This window comes from Chiloscyllium plagiosum, chromosome 32 (assembly GCF_004010195.1).
Source record: "Chiloscyllium plagiosum isolate BGI_BamShark_2017 chromosome 32, ASM401019v2, whole genome shotgun sequence".
In the NCBI taxonomy this organism is placed as follows: domain Eukaryota; kingdom Metazoa; phylum Chordata; class Chondrichthyes; order Orectolobiformes; family Hemiscylliidae; genus Chiloscyllium; species Chiloscyllium plagiosum.
Window position 1 is genome coordinate 3,262,657 of NC_057741.1, and position 7,996 is coordinate 3,270,652.

The window sequence follows — 7,996 nt, forward strand, 5'->3', positions numbered from 1 at the left end:
GTCAGGAGGACAGTCAGGATTGCAGGTGTTAGCTGCGACAGACAGACGTCACTGCTTTCCTTGTTAAAAACACACAGCGCCAGGTTATAGTCCAACAGATTTATTTGGATGCACTAGTTTTCAGAGCGCTGCTCCTTCATCAGGTAGTTATGGAGCATGACCATAAGACACAGAATGTATAGCATGCTATACATTCTGTGTCGTATGATCCTGCCCCACTAGTTATGGTGAGCGGCTTAGAGAGGAACTTAGAGTCATAGAGTCATAGAAATATATAGCACAAAAATAGACTGTTTGGTTCAAATTCGTCCATGCTGACCAGCTATCCCAACCTAATCTAGCTCCATTTTCCAGCAACCAGCCCATATCCCTCTAACCCTTCCTAATCATAAGTCCATCCAAATGCCTTTTACATGTTGTAATTGTACCAGCCTCCACCACTTTCTCTGGCAGCTCATTCCATACACGTACCACCCTCTGTCTGAAAGCATTGCCTCTTAGGCCCTGTTTATATCTTTCCCCTCTCACCTTAAACTATGCCCTCCAGTTCTGGACACCCCCACCTCAGGGAAAAGACTTTGTTTATCCTGTCCATGCCCCTCATGATTTTATAAACCTCCATGAGGTCACCCCTCAGCCTCCAACGTTCTAGGGAAAACAGCCCCAGCCCGTTCAGCCTCTCCCTGTAGCTCAAAGCCTCCAACCCTGGCAACATCCTTGTAAATCTTTTCTAAACCCTTTCAAGTTTAGTAGCATGCTTCCAATAGGGTGGAGACCAGAATTCCACTTGTATGTGGTGGTGTTCCCACATATCTGCTATCCTTGTCCATCTCATTGGTAGTGTTCGTGGGTTTGCAAAATGCTGTCAAAGGAGGCTTGATGATGTTGTTGCTGGGCATCTTATAGACGGTACATGCTGCTGCTACTGAGCATCGGTGATGAGGGAGTGAACGTTTGTGGAACTGCTGACAATCAAGTGGGTTGCTTTGTCCTGGTGTTATGGACTAGGCCAGACCACTCAAAACACTCTCGAGCAGGCAGCTCCAGACCATAACTTTGCAGTTTTTTTTTGGCAAGTGTACAGTGAAAGTTACCCAGATTAAGTTAGCGAGGTTGACTACTAGATTTTAAAACAGACAAACATTTATTCAGAAAATTACACAAAGCACAGAATAAAGAACCCCTACAGAACTCAGTCTATCCAAACTACACTTAATTTTGCTGTTCCGAATATACTCAACAGTCCCATAAGCAAACTCCCTTTAAAACCCAGTATAAATGGAACACATTCATACAGGTTGAAGTTGTTGGGCAGAAAGAGAGGGAGAGAGAGAGTTTCCACACAGCTTCCAACCAATTCATGACTGAACTATACCTGCTCAGCTCAGCTCGCATGCTCTCCACTCCCCTTTCATTATACAGGTCACTTCTAAACCATGCCCACTTTAGCCTTAAGTTTCAATTGTTTACATATACACAAAAGACCTCTCAAAATCCTTTTCATCTCTGTACCAAACCAGACTGATCAGAGCCTGGCGTGGTTTATTACCCCTCTGAGAAAAACCAAGGACAGAGTCTTCTTGAGCCAAGGAACAGCTTTTAGAAAGAAAAAGGACTAACTTTGTGACAATGGTGTCAGGTTTCTGAGTGATGTTGGAGTTTCAGTCATCCAGGTAAATTGTATTGCTACTGAGCATGAAGTGTCAATGGTTAGACTCTTGTTTTTTGGTTGCTGCCTGGCACTTGTATGGCTCAAATGTTATTTACCACAAGTCAATCGAAACCTGGATATTGTCCACGTCTTATTGCATTTGAACATGGAGTGCTTCAGTATCTGGGAAGTTGCAAATGGTGCTGAGGTTGACTCTGGGACAACTCCTGCAGAGATATCCTGGAGCTGAGATGATTGACTGCCAACAAACACAACCACCTTCCTATGAGGCAGGTATGACTCTGAACAACAGAGAGTTTGGCCCCTGATTCCTACTAATCGTCCACTTAACACTTTTGGCTTAAGATTGCTTCAGCCTTATCTTTTGCACTTATGTGCTTGGCTCTTCTATCATTGAGAATGGGGATATTTGCTGTATCTCCTCCAGTGAGTTATGTCATTATTCACCACTATTAATGACCGAATGGGGCAAACTGCAGAGTTCAGATCTATCTGTTGTTTGTAGAAACATCTAGACCTGTGTGTCATTTGCTTCTTATGGCACACAAGTAGTCCTGGGTTGATACCTCAATTTTAGGTTTGCCTGATGCTGCTCCTGGCGTGATCTTCTGACCTCTTCATTGAACCAGGGTTGATCCCCTGACTTTATGGTAACGGTAGAGTGGGGGATATGTTGAGCCATAAGGTTTCAGGTCATGTTGGAGCACAATTCTGCTGCTGCTGCTGGTCCGTAGTGTTAGGCGAAGGGGTAAATGTAGGGGAATGGGTCTGGGTGGGTTGCGCTTTGGTGGGTCAGTGTGGACTTGTTGGGCCGAAGGGCCTGTTTCCACACTCTAAATAATCTAATCTAATCATTTCAGAAAATCTATGTAACAGACAAAATTATTAACAAGGTCTTCTGCTTTGGTTGTTTTCCCCAGGTAGGTGACACCAATCTAATTGCCGCCCATGCTTCTGCACTATATGATTCGAAAAGAGTGGTGCTGACACATTGTTCATTATTTCCCCCTTTTCCTTTATTGTCTCCACAAAAGTAAATAAAGATTCACTTCAGTGTACAATGGAGTTAGTTGATGTTTTTATTGCTAATCTATTGCCATTTCTTAATAAAATACAAGTACTGCTCTAATGTATGTTCAGAGTTCTACTGACTGTCATAATGGAATGTGCTCTATAAATGTTAGAATGTAAAACAAAGCGGTTTAGAACATGCATCCTGAAATCTTAGTAAGCAAATCTGATAAACAGGAAGCTCAGAATTAGTGCAATTGAGCATTTATTGCATTGAATGATTCAGAAGAAATCTCTTAAAAAAAGATATCGCTTTTCTGGACGCAAAGGGCCACTTCACTGAAAGCTCACCATCATTCTTTCCCCCCATCTGAAGAATTTAGTATGTCTTTGTAATGAGAGAGACAAGGTAGAAAGTTTGTTAAACCATGCATTGTGGAATTATGGAGGCAGACTTTGCTTATCTCAGCACCATGATCACTGAATGATTCATGAAAGATTGGAAGAAAGGTTGATGGGTTCATTGTAACTCAGTTTGCAGAGGTTATGTTGCAAGGTGTCAACAGCTGAGCTTTCTCAAAGCTTTTCATTTGTTTTTCTGTCGCTGACAAATTGAAAAGACTCTTGGACAGGAATCAGGGTACAAACCTGAAGGTGTAATAAACAGATAGTTATTAATATAATGGAGATAAGTAGAAAGAAATAAAGAACTAACAGGCAAAAGGAAGAAAACTAAAATGAGGAAACACCACAAAGGAAATGCAAATAATGAATAAAAGATGGAGAAGACAACAAATTAAAACATCACAAGGAATCCATTTAGCATATTTCCTAAACAATATGTTGTGTACTTAGCCATGAATATGGATATTTATCTGGTATTGATCTCGTAATGAGGCAGGTTTAATAAATGATCTCACAATAAAAGGACATAATGAACCAGGTGGGTTTTTCCTCATAATTGACAATGGTTCCTACATCCCTGTAATCCTGCATTTCCCATGGCTAGCACACCTAACCTGCAAATCCTTAGACACTATGAGCAATTTAACATGGCCAATCCATCTAAGCTGCATATTTTTGAGCCCAGGTCCCTCGAGCATTACCTGAATCTTTGAGTTGACCGTCCAGCAATAAAACCACCACTCCATTATCTCTTCACATTCTGGGAGTTGCTGCTGTGCATGCAACTCAGTGGTCCACAGGGAATGCAGGATTTAGCTGGAATACTGCGACTGGTTTTGGTATACTTATCTAAGGTAAAACATATTGCCATTGGAGACAGTCCAGAGGAGGTTCACTAGGTTAATCCTAGGTATGGGAAATTTTCTTATGAGGAGATGTTGAGTGGATTGGGCCTGTCCTCATTGGAGTTGAAAAAAATGAGAAGTGACCTTTCAAACTGATTCCCCTTGTGGGAGAGTCTCGGACCATAACCTCAGCATTAAAGGGTCACACCCAGAGTTGCAAGCGGAAAAGCATGCAGCCTTTTCAATTGGTTCAATGCATCGCAGATCAAACAAACATGCCCACTAACTTCTTTAGCACTGTCTGAATATCTCATCCAATGTGGCTTGTGGGTGGCAGATACTGCTGTCAATCTTTTGTTATTACCCAAAAGCTTCTCTCTCCTTCTCAGTTCCCTGGCTGTCATGGGATTAAGTCACAGGAGTTCATGGGGACTCACTATCCCCATGTTCTACTATAATTTGCTCCTTCCAACTCTCATAAATTACCCTCTGTAACTCCTTCAAAATTAAATCAATATCAGCTTATAAAGTGCCTTTCTCATTGGCCTCCTGTGGTCCCATAATAGCCTCCATCATGATTGGCCAATTGGATTGTTTTGACAGACTGACCAATCAGGGCACTGAAATGTAAACCAACCAGGGCAGCAAAACATTAGTCTGTTGAGGTCCAGATTAGAGAGTGGGGACATTCAAATTCACAAATTAAATGGAGTGGCAGGTAAAGAGGAAGGGGGAGATAGTGAGAATTTGATGCCAGACTGAAGGAAATCTCTAGTTGCTGCCTGGGTTGGATGTTCTGAGCTATGAGGAAAGATTTGGTTTATTGTCAAGATGAGAGGGGACCTGATAGAATGAATTGTGATTACATGGGGCATAGATAAGGTAGATAAGAACTTTTTTCAATAGTAGAGGGGTCAAAAAACCAGGAGGTACAGCGGTAAGAGGTGGAAGTCTAAGAGGGGAATTGCAGAGAATTGTTTTCACTCAAAGGATGCTGGGAGTCTGGAATGCAATGGCAATAAGAGTTGTTGAATCAGAAACTCTGGCAGCGTTTAAACAGTATTTAGATAATCGTTTCTGTTGCTATAGCCTCCAGGGCTATGGACCGAAAGCTGAATCATGGGAGTCATGGAGTCAGATGTTCATTGACCAGTGCAGATGTGATGAGCTGAATGGCTTCCTTCAGTGCTGTAATGTTTACCAGTGTATGATTCATGTTAAGAGGGTAAAGCCACACCTTGGGCATTTTGGGCTACATTAAACAAACTGCCTGAAATCTGGGTTATTTAATGGAAAGTTAGAACAGTCCACCCCTCATTTGACCATGATGACCTGGCAGCAGGAACCATTTGTTCATTTAATTTATTAAAAATGTTTAAAAATGAAGATGCCTCGAGGTCAGAATGCTCTCTCAGATATTTATCTTCCATCACAGCCTGCTGCTCCTCTCAAACTGAAGGTGTCTGATAGGCCCTTTGACTTCCTTTGAAAACGCACCAGCCTACTTCATAGACAGGAAGCTAGTCTACATAACAATTAAAAGGGTGCCTCATGAAAATTGCAAAGAGTAATTCTTGCCTAACTCCCTGGAGGCACAATCCACCTCAGAGTCTATTTATTTTACAAATTGGAAACAATGAATACACTTAAACCTACTGACAAATGGAAAATTCGGTAATCTAGTATCGGACTACATCTCAATCAGTCAAAATATCAACTAGAATGAAGAGTGAAAAACCCCTCATGTCCACAATAATTTCCAGTTCCTTACTTGGTTTGTGTTGGAGTTTTTCAATTGCCACAGCTGCTGTTACATAGACGGCGTACACACATCCTGCGCCTGGGTTAAGTGTTACAGCTAAAGGAGAAGTGATAGAGAATAATAAAGTTAAAAATCACACAACGCCAGGTTATAGTCCAACAGGTTTATTTGGAAGCACTAGCTTTCTGAACATTGCTCCTTCATCAGGTGGTTGTGGAGTATAAGATCGTAAGACACAGAATTTATAGGAAAAGTTTACAGTATGCCATAATTAAAATTATATATTGAAAAAGGATTGTTTGTTAAATCTCTCATCTTTTAGAATGAACATGTTTTTAGATTAGATTACTTACAGTGTGGAAACAGGCCCTTCGGCCCAACAAGTCCACCACTGTGCCACCGTGCCGCCCCCATGTTGGTTTCAGTTCTTTCATATATAAATTGCAGAACATTTAAAAGTTACATTTTCAAGTGAACTTGAACAATTGGTGTCATGTCGGTCCAGGTAATGTATTGAAGGTGTGAGCTCCTCTGTGTGAGGCTGTCTGTGCCACAATGGTCAGACTGATTCTCATCTAAAAAAAGCGATTTACAGAATATTACATGGATTAATTGGATTAATGCAGTTTTTGAGCAAAGTAAAATGTAATACTGCAAGTACAAATTCACCCCAGAAACGTATGTGTGTATGTCTGTATGTGGGTGCTCTCTTACAGACACTCATCAACCCCCCAACATCTCCCCCCCCCCACCCCAGACACACACATACCCACATGCACACATACACATAAAATACTTAACAAACAATCCAGGTCTTTTTCAATATATAATTTCAGCTACATTACACCATAAACTTTTGCTATACATTCTGTGTCTTATAATCTTATACTCCACAACCATCTGATGAAGGAGCAGCGCTCTGAAAGCTAGTGCTGTTGAAATATAACCTGGTGTTGTCGTGACCTTTAACTTTATACATCCCAGTCCAACACCAGCATCGCCCAATCAGAGAAAAACAATGCAATAACTAAACAATGGATTGTGATTTAGATTAAATGCTGTTTATAGCTAAGATTCATTAATTGATTTATAAATTAGTGATGTAATACAATTATTAAAATGTTTAAAATACTGAAACCAGTTTTTTAACAGACTCTTGAGCATTTTCACAAGCTCAACATAGATTTTATTAACGTCAAAAGATTGAGAATTTCCAGGAGAGTTTCTAAAATACAATACACTATAAATAATTCAGACTGGGACTTTCCTTCATTTCTAATAATTCCAGACCTTTAATGAGTCTTACATTCATGCGGTAGTTCAAAATTTATTGACTTAAAGTTGACCTCTCTGGGCAGAGTATAAACACAAGCTTTAAATATTGAGTCATTGACGCATGGACACAGGCCCTTTGGCCCAAGTGTCCAAACTGACCAGGTTTCTTGAACTGAACTTGTGTCATTTGCCTGCGTTTGGCCCATATCCCTCTAAACTTTTCCTATTCATGTGCCAATTATTTTAAATCTAGTCATACTGAGAAAGAAAATTCAAAACATTACTGCAGTTCAGATTCATTGTGTTTAATGCAACAAAAATGTAGTGACTTAATAACTCTCGTCAACTCATGAAAGTTGTCCATAGAAATTCCCATATGATATTCCACATTACTGCTCCACCACTTGTTTCCAGAGGAAAGTGTATGGTTTTGGAGGCTGGGATTTACCTGAAGCAAATCTGCACTAAGGAAATAGTTATTGTAGAGCATTAGCATCAAATACAAAAATCTATGCATTATAATATTAATAACATCTCATTCTAGAAATGTATATATGTCTCTTAAATATATATACTTACTGACTAATAAATGTTTTGTGATAGAAATAGAATTAGATTTTATTGTGATGTGTACTCAAGTACAGAGATACAGAACCACAGTGAAAGTGCACAATGTGGCTACTCCCAGTGCCACCTGAGATACAAAGGTACTAAGGTACAAAATTGTGCATACCAAGTAGAAGAATAAGGACATACAGTTAAAAGTTCAACATTGCAGTCATCCTTAAGTCCTTTGCTATGCTGGGCTCACAATCACTTTCCTCCGTGCTGGGCTCGATTTTCTCTGTGTTGGGCTCACTCTCTCACTCCCCCTGCACTCTCTCACTGTTCCTTGCACTCTCTCACTCCCCCTGCACTCTCTCACTCTTCCCTGCACTCTCTCTCTCCCCTGCACTCTCTCACTGTCCCCTGCACTCTCTCACTCTCCCCCTGCACTCTTTCACTGTTCCCTGCACTCTCTTACTC

The 7,996-nt window shown here is 40.7% G+C and overlaps 1 long non-coding RNA gene across 1 annotated transcript in view; it reads right to left on the reverse strand.

The window, feature by feature from the left end:
- Positions 1 to 2,599: 2,599 nt before the first annotated feature.
- LOC122539319 overlaps positions 2,600 to 7,996 on the reverse strand; it is an 11,684-nt gene continuing 6,287 nt past the window's right edge. Inside the window, exons 2-3 of the long non-coding RNA XR_006309033.1 lie at positions 5,705 to 5,791; positions 2,600 to 3,331 (exon numbers count right to left, since the gene is read on the reverse strand). This is a non-coding gene — a long non-coding RNA (uncharacterized LOC122539319). The remainder of the gene's footprint in view (positions 3,332 to 5,704; positions 5,792 to 7,996) is intronic.